Source organism: Balaenoptera physalus, assembly GCF_965194825.1.
Source record: "Balaenoptera physalus genome assembly, chromosome: 14".
Classification (NCBI taxonomy): domain Eukaryota; kingdom Metazoa; phylum Chordata; class Mammalia; order Artiodactyla; family Balaenopteridae; genus Balaenoptera; species Balaenoptera physalus.
This window is the reverse complement of record NC_138893.1, coordinates 48,736,684-48,750,438: the sequence shown is the minus strand read 5'-3', so window position 1 is coordinate 48,750,438 and position 13,755 is coordinate 48,736,684. Positions and strand designations below refer to the sequence as shown.

The window sequence follows — 13,755 nt, the reverse complement described above, 5'->3', positions numbered from 1 at the left end:
CCACGCTTGTGTCTTTGGACTCTTAAGGGTTGGTTGGATGTATGGGAAGCTTTGAGAAATGTTTGTTGACCGAATAAATAGGAGCCCGTTTACCTTTTCTTTCATTGTGCTGCTTACTTGTCTTGGCACTTCACTGAGATGTCGCTGGTATCCTCATCATGCAACTTGTCTTGGCCATTAAAACTTAACCTTTGCAGGCTGATAATTGGTCACGTGGGGTGTTGGGTACAGGGAGGCTCATTGTATTATTCTCTCCCTAATAAGATTTTAAAAAGACATTGACCCCTGTGCAAATAATTTTCTGAAGAGCTATTCTCATCTGACTACAGGGTGGAAAGCATCTGATAGCTAAATTATAATAAGTTCTTACTAGTTTCTCTCTCATGGCTATTTTCAACTGGGAATAGTTTGTTTCTCAAGCTAGAGTTCTCTGATGGTTTGGGAACTTACTCTCAGGATCCTTGTTGTCTGTAAAAAAAAAAAAAATTGTGTTTATTTCAATAATCTTTCAAAATTAACATAAATGTAATGTGGATCTTCTGGACGATCACATTATCATTGAGCCCTGGCACTTCATTTTGGGTCTGTACCAGATTATACTGCCATGATTATTGTGTGTTAATGAGAAAAGGTCTTAATGGAATGCTGTCTTCCTGCCTAATGGCTGTAAAGACACACTGTACAAATGAGGATTTTACAATTGTTTGACTAGAGGAAAGTGGCAGGACTATGTGCTGTGTAAGCTGGTACCATATTCACATTGTGAATAGTGGTTTAGTTTTAGGAGGACATTCCTTATCTCACTAAGTTCATATCATTAATTTGGATATTTTTATTTTTTATATTTGTAAAGAGTTTTTTTAATATCTAGTTTATATTGAATACTTGGAATCTTCTTTCCTTGTTTAAAAAAAAAAAAAATTCACATTTGAGAAATCTCTCCTTGAATTCACAGGCGTCAATCTCTTAGTGATCTTTGGAGGCCTAAGTTAACAGGCAGATTAGTGAGGGAGGTCGTTTGGACCAGGAGGATTATGTCCTTTTCCAGTTTTACTGTGTAGGTACAGAGAGATAGTAACCAAGGCCAAGTGCAGTCTGACTTCAGATGTTGTTTATTTTTTTATTTTTTTAATTGAAGTATAATTGACTTATTAGTTTCAGGTGTACAACATAGTGATTTGATATATTTTTTTGATTTGATATTTTTATACATTACAAAATAATCACCAGGATAAGTCTAGTTATTGTCTGTCACCATACAAAGTTATTACACTATTACTGACTATATCCCCTATGCTGTATATTACATTCCTATGACTTATTTTACCCCAGATGTTTTTTTTTATTGGAGTATAATTGCTTTACAATGTTGTTAGTTTCTGCTGTACAACAAAGTGAATCAGCTGCATGTATACACCTATCGCCTCCCTCTTGGACCTCCCAGATGTTGTTTGTTTATTTATTTATTTATTTATTTTTAATTTATGGCTATGTTGGGTCTTCGTTTCTGTGCGAGAGCTTTCTCTAGTTGTGGCAAGTGGGGGCCACTCTTCATCGCTGTGCGCGGGCCTCTCACTATCGCGGCCTCTCTTGTTGCGGAGCACAGGCTCCAGACACGCAGGCTTAGTAATTGTGGCTCACGGGCTCAGCTGCTCCGCGGCATGTGGGATCTTCCCAGACCAGGGCTCGAACCCGTGTCCCCTGAATTAACAGGCAGATTCTCAACCACTGCGCCACCAGGGAAGCCCCAGATGTTGTTTAAAGTGGTTCTAGGGCCAAGCTAATCATGGAGAGTCAGAAGTATCATGGCTTATAAAGGGTCAGGAAAAGAAAGGATGAAATAAGAGACCCTGAACTCAGATCTGTGCTGTCCAAACAGTAACCAGTAGCCATGTGTGCCTATTTAAATTTAAATTAATTAAAATTACATAAAACTAAAAATTCAGTTCCTCAGTCACAGTAGACACATGGCAAGTGCTCAGTAGCCACATGTGCCTTGGGGCTACTGTATTAGTCAGCCCAGGTATAGAATATTTCTTTTCATCCTCATTTAAACTTCTGTTGGACAGTACTGCCCTAGAGGGAGCAACTGAGTGGAAGCAAGGTCAGAGGCAGTGTGAAGGTAAGAAGGAAGAAGTGAGAAAATAGGTGATGGGAGGAATGAAGCTAATAGACAGAATCCCCAGTTCTCAGTGTCTCACATTTTCCTTGTTTTTGAGGATCTTGACAATTTTAAGGGGTACTGGTCAGGTATTTTGTAGAAGGGTTTGTTGGCAGTTGAGGGTTTGGGGAGGAAGCCACAAAGTGTCACTCATTACCTCATATCATCACTTCATATCAAGGGTACATACCGTCAACATGACTTATACTGAGTGTTGATGTTAACCTTGATCACTTGGCCGAGGTGGGCAGTCCCTTGGTTTTAAAACTATGTGCTTGTGCTAACAACTCCCAAATTTATTTTCCGGCCCAGATTTTCTTGATCTCTAGATTTATACATTTATACATCCAATTACAGATTTAACAGCTCTACTTGGACCCTTCACAAAAATAAGATACTCACAAATAGACACCCCCCCCCCATGCTCTTCAAATCTACACTTTCTGTAGTCTTCTCCACTTCAGTTAAGACACTTCTATTTTCCAGTTGTCAAGGTAAAAAATCTTAGTGTTGTCCTTGTTGGTTTCACTGTTCGGTAGAGTCTGTCAGGAAATCATGTTGACTTAAGCTTCAGAGTATTCCAGGACGTGGCCACTCAACACCATCTCTACCTCTCCCACCTGAGCCACTATCATCTTATACTGGAGCATTACCCTAGCTTCCTAACTGCTCTCCCTGTTATTTCTTCTTTGCCTCCTTAGAATCCATTTTCCACACAGCAGTCGGATTCATCTTTTAAAAAGAACTTTACTGACATTTATATACACACAGAAAAGTGCGCACATTATGGGTTTGCAGTGAGTTTTCACAAGCTGATCACACCGCTAAGTCCAGCACCCAGAGCAAGAAGCAGCACGTGACCAGCAGCTCGTCACGTTCCCTTGCAGTCACTGATTCCCCCAAGGATGACCACTGTCTTGACTTCTAAGAGCATAGGTTAGTCTTGTCTGTTGTTTATGTAAATGACATCATACGATGTGTAATTTTTGAGTCTGGCTTCTTTTAGGCAACATTATGTGTGTGAGAGTCATCCACGATGGTGCATGAAATTTGGTTTCTTCATTGCTGTGAACTATTCCATTGTGTTAATATACCACAGTTTATCCATTCTACTGTTGATGGGCATTCAGGTAGTTCCCAGTGTTTGGCTATTATGAATCACGCTGCTATGAATGTTCTAGTACATGGCTTTGGGGAAATATATGTATAAATTTATGTTGGGTGTATACCCAGGAGTGGGATTTCCGGTTCAATATGTACTAGCCTCGGCCTTAGTATATGTCGCCAATTTTTTTGCTAGTGATTGTACATCAGCAAGTGATCTTTTAAAAAATAAAAGTTAACTCCTATTACTCCTCATTTGAAAACCCATCAATGGTTTATTAGCTCACTCAGAATAATAGCTAAAGTACTTACAATGGCACATAAGGCCCTATATAGCTGGTTTACCAACTTGTCTTTGAACATGCTAGGCACAGTTACATCTTAGGGCCTTTGCATTAGCTACTCTCTCCACCTCCTTTGTCCTTCTGACACATCTGCATGGCCTGCTCCCTTATTAACTTCAGATGTCTGCTTAAATACCACCAACGTATATAAATAGCCCTTCCTACCCATTTGTTTATTTTGCATTACTTTTTTTCTTACCACTTCCTGGCCTATCTATATTTATATATTTTTTGATGTGGACCATTTTTAAAGTCTTTATTGAATTTGTTACAATATTGCTTCTGTTGTATGTTTTTTGGTTTTTTTGGCCACGGGGCATGTGGGATCTTAGCTCCCCAACTGGGGATTGAACCCACAACCCCTGCATTGGAAGGCAAAGTCTTAACCACTGGACCACGAGGGAAGTCCCTATCTATATGTTTAATATATCTAAAATTTTATGTGTGTCCCCACTAGAGACTTAGTTTTTTGTTAATTGCTTATCAAAAACAGTGGACATTAGTAGCTGTCCAATAAATAGTTGAATGAATAAATTCAGGTAATAGTTCTAGTTGTAATAGACATAAGGTGTCTAGAAATAGAAATTTGGGGAGAATGGAAGTAAGGCAAATGATGTTAAAAATTGATAAAAAAATTTAATTTTTATTAATATAAGAGCTTTAAAAGAGACTGGGCTTATGATTAAAAATAGCAGCCCTCTGTCTCCTCCCAGTTCCCACTCCCCAAAGTTGACTACTTTCAACTTTTTTTTTAAATAAAAATTTTTTAAATTGTGTTCTGAACTCACAGCATTAAAAAAAAAATTAGTTTTTATTTTATTTATTTTTGGCTGCGTTGGGTCTTTGTTGCTGCACGTGGGCTTTCTCTAGTTGCGGCGAGTGGGGGCAACTCTTCCTTGCAGTGCACGGGCTTCTCATTTTGGTGGCTTCTCCTGTTGCGGAGCATGGGCTCCAGAGCACAGGCTCAGTAGTTGTGGCGCATGGGGTTAGTTGCTCCGCAGCATGTGGGATCTTCCCAGACCAGGGCTCGAACCCGTGTCCCCTGCATTGGGAGGCGGATTCTTAACCACTGCGCCACCAGGGAGTCCCAAAAGTTGAGTACTTTCAATGCTTAGCTGTTTCTTATGCTGTTAAATTTGATATTTTAAAAATTTGTGGTTAAATTGCTTTTTTTTTTTTAAATTTCAGTTTTAGATCTTATTTAAGGGCTTCGTACACTGGAAGATAAGGATCTGCTTTTCCTAAACTTCCTTCTTCTCTCTAATACACAAACATTTCTCGCTGTCCTCCCAGTATAATTATCCAAAATTTAAAGACATGCTTTCAGTTATCTTCAGATGCCACTTTCTCAGGGAAGCATTCCCTAACTTCTCATATCAAACTAACATGTTTAGTGTGTACATTATTATGAACATGTGAAAATTGTTCACTGTGAGCCAGATAATGTATTATCACATCTTATAGTTTTTTCCCTGGAATTTTCCATAATTCTTATTTTTTTGTTTGCTTACTCTTCTTCACATCACTAGCTTATTAGCCCATACTCGTTGCCAGAATTCTAAAACACATGGGGTTATATATCAGTTCTTTAGGTTGTTTTGGAGGCATCTGTCCTAGAATTGCCAACAGGAACTATAGAACTGTACAGCCTGTTGCTCTGAATCTTACCTTCACAAACTAACCTAAAAATCTCTATCTTTTTTCCTATGTTTAAATCCTTCACTTCTGGATCCCAACTCAGAGTCTTTCTTAGTTTACTCACTTATCTTGGGAGAACATACCCTTCAAGAGTTTCCAGAGAAAAGATACAGGAAGAGTAATTTTTTAAGATCTTGTGTATCAGTTATCTATTGCCACAGTAATGCTGCATAGCAGATAACTGAGAAATGTCAGTTGCTCACAATAAGTATTATTCGTCACATTTCTGGGGTGGTTGGCTCGGGGCCTCTGCTGACTTTGGGAGTTGTCTGGCTTTCAGCTGGTCTTGGGTGGTCTTGGCTGGGACGACTGGGATGACCTAGCTCTGTTTCAGGTATCTCATCCTCCTTGGGGACTGGCAGTCTAGCTAAGGTGTGACCTTCACGTGGTGATGGCAGAGGGCAAACAGAAATGCTTATGTGCTTTTCTTGTATTTTAAATATACCTGCTGACCGTTTTTTTTTTTTTTTCTGATTTACCAACATATACTTTATTATAGTTTTAAAATGTAAACAACTATTTGAAGAAACAAGGAAACAGTATACGTTGAAAGCAAAACCTGAAATTACAACACTAGGGAAATTTAAAGGTCATCTGTCAGTAGCTGTCTTTCTGGTTGCAACTGCAGAGACCTCTGCTTGCCCTGAGAAATCACTGATATGTGGGGCTTTTGCTAGGAGTATGACAATTTTACTTTCTCCCTTGTCTGCCTTGATTGTCCCAGGAATGAGGCAGAAGCCAAGAGGAGTTATTAAGAAGGAGAGTTTTACAAGCAGTGGTGTGCTGGTGAATGGGTTTTCCAAAAAGAAAAGCCCTGATTTGTAGCATTTGCCAGTTCCCATGGTATAAATAGTCCCACCATGGCCAATTTCAAGGATGACTGTATTTAATAAACAAATTGTACAATTTGTGAAAATTTAACAATCAGTTCTTATGAGCTAGTACTGGCCCACTCCAGCACACTGCTGCTTAGTTCTAAAATGGGATGTTTTTTAATATGCAACTTATTTGACCAAAAACAAATATCTGTGCAAATGTGCAGAGAAAAAATTAAGTAACATCCTTCAGCTGTCTGATTAAATGTCACTTTCTCAGGGGGGCTGTTCTTTCCCTTTTTATATTATGTAAGATTCTCCTCCAAGTCTTTTAACATTGTTATTGTTCTTTCATAGTATTTATCACACTGATTATTTGTTTCATATTGGTCTATCCCACTAGACCTTAACCTTCAGGGAAGACGGGGACCATATCTATCATAGGGTTAGCCTGGATCCTGCAATAGTGAAGTGTATAGTAAATGTCAGATAAATGAATGATTAAATCTCAGGAACATGAAATATTTTCTAGGGTTCTTTTTATTGAATTGTATGTGAAGTGTGTTCCTCCTTCAAGGATTTGGCAGAAAAGAGAAGAAAAACATTACTAATTTGCAGGAGAGAGAAGCTGGCTTCCCTCTGGGCTTTTTGCTGGGCCTCACCACATTCCCCTGTGTAATCAAGGCTGTAAAGCTTTGATTAGTACTATGTTGTTTGTGGCTTTAGGGCCTTCAGATACTAGTAATTGTTTTCATCAGTGTATTAGTTATGACTCTGGGACTTGTAAGCAGCTGGAAACAAGAGTGTTCCTACTGGTAAATATGAATGTTTATTGTTCTGAATTAGATGACAGTCCTTTCATTGTTATTTCAGACGAGTGTTTGAAGAACATGTTTTTAAACTTGGTGACTGAGTTGCAGTACAGTTTTGTGATTGGTATTGTATTCAGTAAACTTCTGCAGCATGAAGTTTTGAAAGAATGAAAAATTAACATTAATTAAACTAACCTAAGTTATAGAAAGCCTTCTATAAATGAACTAAAAAACTAACTATAAAAAACTGTTTCTAAACATGAGCTTATGTAGGTTTAAATTACCGATCTATAATGTTCTATTTAATCATCTCAGCCTTTTCATAATTTGGAAAGAGATTCACATATTTGTGACCCATTGTTTGGTCATTACAGGCATTGACTTTGTTTGGACAGAAACTTGTGATAGAGCTAGAAATTTGCTCCCCAGATTGAAGCAGACCTTGCTTGTGTGTGGTCTAAATATTTATATTTCTTAATAATGACAAGTTTTTGCCCTTTTTTTTTTTTTTTTTTTTTTTTTTAGTAGTAGTCCTTATGGAACTTTTTTTTTTTTTTTAATATTTATTGGCTGCGCTGGGTCTTGGTTGCGGCATGCGGGATCTTTTTAGTTGCGGCATCCGGAATATTTAGTTGCGGCATGCAAACTCTTAGTTGCGGCATGTGGGATCTAGTTCCCTGACCAGGGATTGAACCCGGGCCCCCTGCATTGGGAGCGCAGAGTCTTAGCCACTGGACCACTAGGGAAGTCCCTGTCTTCTGCTTTTTTGATCCAATTAAGTGGTAAATATAGGTGATCTTTTATATCATGAAATTTTAGATCTTAAAGGGACAATAACATCTTAGTCTAGCCTTTTCATTTTATATAGCACTTGGATTGTAAGTTTTATGAGACTGCCGTTGGCTGGCAGTAGTTGTCAGTAAATATTTGTTGAATGAGTAAATAAATGAATGTACCTTGTGGATAAAGAATGAAGACCAGAGAGATTAAAAAACTTTCATGCTTATACAATTAGTGGAATAGCCAAGGCTATTTAATGGCCATTTTAAGAAAGCTGAAGAGTAGGATGACTATAGAAGGTGTTATAAATGAATAGAATTCAGAGAAACACTAATAAAAATAATTTCTATTATCATAGTTCCCAGTAACTATTAAGGGAATTCCAATATTTTAAGCTATAGCAACGGCTTCAAGTTTCTCTGTGTACAAGGTTTTTGCAGGAAAAAAATTTTGATGCGATTAATGATTTTAAAGCAGTATGTGTAAAAAGCTTAGGAAATATTCTCTCTGGAACAAGATATTTCATTGACAGTCCAAGCTCAGAATATAACTTAAATATAAGTGTGTGATTACATTTTAGTCGCTGTTAAGGACTGAAAGACTGAATTTTACTAATATTTTCTAACATGTAAGAAATATGAAAGAGAAAGATCTTTCTTTTCTGCAGCAAGTGGACAAAATTCTTGCTTTGTGCAGGAAACCTTGGCAGATCTTGAGAATTCTAAATTGCTCTGTTTTGTCTTTTTTTCCTCAGAAGAATTTGAATAGTTTTTTTTTTTCTTCTATCTGAAACATGTTTTTCTTCTCCTCACCCTCATGTTTAACTTAATTAGGACTCCTCTTCTGTATCTACATATTTTGTCTGATACAGCCAAGTCTTTTTAAAACATCATTGAGAGCTCTCAAAGCTTTTTAAAAAAATTTTATTTATTTAATTTATTTATTTTTGGCTGCGTTGGGTCTCCGTTGCTGCATGCGGGCTTTCTCTAGTTGCGGTGAGTGAGGGCTACTCTTTGTTTCGGTGCGTGAGCTTCTCATTGTGGTGGCTTCTCTTGTTGCAGAGCACGGGCTCTAGGTGCATGGGCTTCAGTAGTTGTGGTACGTGGGCTCAGTAGTTGTGGCTCAAAGGCTCTAGCGCGCAGGCTCAGTAGTTGTGGTGCATGGGCTTAGTTGCTCTGCGACATGTGGGATCTTCCTGGACCAGGGCTCAAACCCGTGTCCCCTGCACTGGCAGGCTGATTCTTAACCACTGCGCCACCAGGGAAGCCTTAGAGCTCTCAAAGCTTCTTTTACTACCAAGTTCCTCATCATCAGAGCTAGATATAGGAAGTCTTTCTGGTCCCTTGCTTCCAAGTGAATGGCCCTAAGCAGACCAGAAGACCACAGTCTCATTTGTGTTCTCTTTGGTATTCTCTAGGTATATTCCTGGCAGACGTGTCACCCTGCACTATTTCGGATTCTTCCTTGTGTTCTTACTGGCTGCTCTTCGTCATATTCCTTCTAGCCATCAACTCTTCCAACATCATGACCAAGTCATGAGTACCCAGAAGCTCCTAGTGTTTACGTAAGCCCTTGATGGCTTATTCTACAACAGAGAGTATGTTTTTGTTTTGCTTTTAAATCGCTAGATCAGGTTGATGGAAAAGCTTTCTTTTTTTTTTTTTTTTTTTTTAAACATCTTTATTGGAGTATAGATGGAATAGCTTTTTAAGCTAGAGTGTATTCAGTTCACAACATGTCATCAAGGGACAGTCGTAGAAGTAGGATTGGGAGCATGGAGGACTTGCCTAGTTCCCTAAACAGAGAGTGAACACGCCCCATCAACTGAAGAGAGACCTCAGACTTGGTATCATCCATCAGCTTAGAGATCCCTAGTTTCTTATATCTGCTAGACTATGTCTTAGTCCTGGACATTGTTCTGTGCTTGCCCTGATTTACCTGTAGTATTCATTGCCTGTTTTGGTTTATAGGGTGCAAATTAGCTTTGACATTCACCTGCCCTATTTTACTTGGAGAAGGTCATCATGTCTTGCCACTGAAACTCAAAGATTACAAAGATAGTGCATTTGATTTAGATTTGAGTGTGGGTAGTGAGACCTCAGAAGCCAAAACTAGAACCAATATGGAAGTTACAGGGAAGTCAGTTTCAGCTTAATATTAGTAGAATTTCTAATAAGTAGAGCTGTTAGAAAATGTTCTGTATTGTTCCTAGATGTGTAATTACTTTACTAGGGGTGATTCAGCAGAAGCTAGATAAACAGTTGGAGGGTTTTGTGTGGGCATTGACAGTGTGGGTGGGGTGGGCTAGATGATACACCAGTGGTGAGATTTTTGACTCCAGTGTAAATGTTCAGTGGTTATAGACTAATGCAGAGAGAGAACAAGCTGAGAAGACTTCTGGCAGTGGTTAGTCACTGAGCAGGATGAAATTGCCAAGGGAGGATGTACTTGGAAGAGCAGAAGGGCCATACCTCAAAGCCCATATTTAAAAGGTGGAAGCAGGAAGTGGAACTGCTGAAGGAAAACATTGAGAGGAAGAAAACTGGAATAGTTTAGAGTACAGAGGCCAAGGGGAGAGAGTTGGAAGGAGGAAGGAGGAATTCGAGTATAACATAGAAACTGGTTTACTCTAAGACAGTCGTCCCCAAGGTAAGTTGCATGCACAGCCAACCACTAGGATGCAGTAGGACTCACGTGTCTATTCAAACATAAATAGCTTTATAGAAACACATTTATACTTATTATTCTTGAATTTATTTTTGAAGGTATTTCATGATGTACATAATGTATTAATATAGTAATATTTGTGTATAACTTATAAATAGATACAGTATATTGGAGGAGGTGTGGCCAACATTTAACTAATAGAATACACAGTCAAAAAATTATTTGAGTCCTCTGTCCAAGAAAGAAAATGCTCTAGGTCTCTTCTATGCTTATAGGTATCCCATTTAGGTTTTTAAAAAAATTTTTTATTGTGTTAAAACACATAAAATTTACCATCTTAACCATCTGTAAGTGCACAGTTCAGTGGTATTAGATATATTCACATTGTTGTGTAACCATGACCTTCTTCTATCTCCATAATTCTTTTCATCTTATAAAACTGCAACTCTATACCCATTAAACAGTAACTCCCATTTCCCCCTACCCATAGCCCCTGGCAGCCACCATTCTACCTTCTTTCTTCATGATTTTTTTGACTATCCTAAGTACCTCATATAAGTGGAATCAGACAGTTTTTGCCTTTTTGTGGTTGGCTTAATTAGCATAACATCCTCAAGATTTATCCATGTTGCAGCATGTTACAGAATTTCCTTCCCTTTTAAGACTTAATAATATTCCATTATGTGTATATACCACATTTTGTTTATCTGTTTTTCAGTCCATGGACACATGGGTTGCTTCTATGTTTTAGCTATTGTGAATGATGCCGCTATGAACATGGGAGTACAGATAGTTCCCCCACAACCTCCTTTCAGTTTTTTTTTTTTTAGAATAGACCCAGAAGTAGAATTGCTGGATCATATGGTGATTCTATTTTTAATTTTTGGAGGAACTACCATACTGTTTTCTACAGTGGCTGTACCATTTTACATTCCCACCAACAGTTCACAAGGGTTCCACATCCTCGTCAACACTTATCATTTTCTGTTTTTTTGATAGTAGCCATCCCAATGGGTATGAGGTGGTATCTCATGGTAGTTTTGATTTGCGTTTCCCTAATGACTAGTGATGTTGTGCATCTTTTCGTGTACTTCATGGCCATTTGTATATCTTCCTTGGAGAAATGTCCATTTAAGTTCTTTGCCCATTTTTAAATGGGTTGTTTTATTGTTTGAGTTTTGGGAGTTATATGCTGGATACTATTCCTTTATTAGATAAACTATTTGTAAATATTTTCTCCCATACTGTGGGTTGCCTTTTTACTCTGTTGATTATTATCTTCTGATGTACATCATTTTTAGTTTTCTTGAAGTCCTATTTGTCTTTTTTTCTTGTTTCCTATGCCACTGGTGTCATATCTAAAATTATTGCCAAATCTAATGTTGTGAAGCTTTTGTCCTATATTTTCTTCTAAGAGTTTTATACTTGTAGGGCTTATATTCAGGTTCTAGATCCATTTTTTGAGTTAATTTTTGTATATGGTGTTAGATAAGGATCCAACTTCATTCTCTTGCATGTGGATATCCAGTTTTCCCAGGACTATTTGTTGAAAAGAATATCCTTTCCCCATTGAAGGTTTGGCACCCTTGTAAAAAATCATTTGTCCATATTGCAAGGGTTTATTTCTGGGCTCTCTAGTAGATTCCATTGGTGTATATGTCTGTCTGTTCACTAATACCACACTGGTTTGATTACTGTAGCTTTGTGGTAAGTTTTGAAATCAGGAAGTATATCCTCAAGTTTTGTTCTTTTTTAAGATTGCTTTGGCTACTTGGGGACATTTTGAGATTCCATATGAATTTTAGGATTTTTTTTTTTTTTTCTATTTCTACCAAAAACATGATTGGGATTTTGGTGGGAATTGCATTGAATCTGTAGTAGCTTTGGGTAGTATGGACATCTTAACAGTGTTAAGATTTCCAATTAATAAACATGGGATGTTTCTGTTTATGTCCTTAATTTCTTTTGTCAATGTTTGTAATTATCATTGTACAATCTTTCTCCTTCGTGGTTAAATTAATTCCTTATTTTTTTTGATACTATTGTGAATAGAATTGTTTTTGTGAACAGAATTGTTTTTGTAGTTTCCTTTTCAAATTGTTCATTGTTCGTATATAGAAATGCAACTGATTTTTCTGCATTGGCTTTATATTTTGCTACTTTACTGAATTTGTCAGTTTTAACAGTTTTTTGGTGTGTGGAATCTTTAGGGTTTTTCTTACATGTAAGATCATATCATCTGCAAATAGAGAATTTTACTTCTTCCTTTCCAATTTGGTTGCCTTTCTTTTTCTAGCCTAATTGCTCTGGGTAGAACTTCCAGTACTGTATTGAGTAAAAATGCTGAAAGTGGGTATCCTTGCCTTGGTCCTGATCTTAGAGGAAATGCTTTCAGTCTTGGGCCATTGGGTATGATGTTTTTTGTGAGTTTTTCACATATGGCTTTTATTATGTTGAGGTAGTTTCCTTCTATTCCTAGTTTGAGTGTTCTTATCATAAAAGGGTGTTATTCTATCAGATTCTTTTTCTGCATCTATTGAGGGATCATGTGGAATTTTTTTCCTTCATTTTGTTGATATGGTATATTACTTTTTATTTTTTTATAAAGTCTGTTGAACCGTCCTTGCATTTCCCACTTGGTCATGGTATATAATCCTTTTAATATGCTGCTGACTTCTGTTTGCTGCATTTTGTTGAAGGTTTTGGCATTACTGTTCACAAGGGATATTGGTCTGTAGTTTTCTTGTTGTGTCTCTGTCCAGATTTGGTATCGAGGTAATGCTGGCCTCACAGAATGAGTTTGGAAGTATCCCCTCCTCTTCAGTCTTTTGGAAAAATTAGAGAAGAATTGGTGTTAGTTCTTTAAATGTTTGGTAGAATTCATCAGTCAAGCCATCAGGTCCAGGGCTTTTCTTTGTTGGAAGACTTGATTACTGATTCAATCTCCTTATTAATTATAGGAATAGTCAGATTTTCTAGTTCTTCATGATTTAATCTCGGTAGCTTTTGTGGCTCTAGGAATTTGTCCATTTCATCTAGTTATCTGATTTGTTGGCGTCCAATTTTTCATAGTATTCCTATCCTTTTTATATCTGTAGAACCAGTGCTAATGTCCCCACTTTCATTTCTGATTTTAGTAATGTGAGTCTTTACAGCTTTGTTCCACACCCCTTTTGGTTGGTGATGTCAGATAATTAACATCTTTATACATAGTACACTCAAAAACAAAGTTATGATTCTTTAAAATGCACTAGTCTCAAATTATATAGAAAACAAGATTTGGAGTGAGAAACCTAAGTTACAGTAATACTAGCTTTTACACTGATGGTTTTTTTTTTTTTTTCCTTTAAATGTATTAGTCTCTTAAGTCATGT

The 13,755-nt window shown here is 37.4% G+C and overlaps 1 protein-coding gene and 1 long non-coding RNA gene across 10 annotated transcripts in view; one reads left to right on the top strand and one right to left on the bottom strand.

Annotated features, from left to right (window-relative positions):
- The window catches only part of CNNM2 (cyclin and CBS domain divalent metal cation transport mediator 2), a 151,794-nt gene that overhangs the window by 54,398 nt on the left and 83,641 nt on the right, over positions 1-13,755 (top strand). The gene's annotated exons all lie outside the window — the stretch shown is intronic.
- LOC309643062 lies at positions 1,183-13,483 on the bottom strand. The gene is made up of 2 exons (XR_014253525.1): positions 1,738-13,483; positions 1,183-1,430 (listed from the first exon to the last, which is right to left on the bottom strand). It is a non-coding gene; the product is annotated as an uncharacterized lncRNA (long non-coding RNA).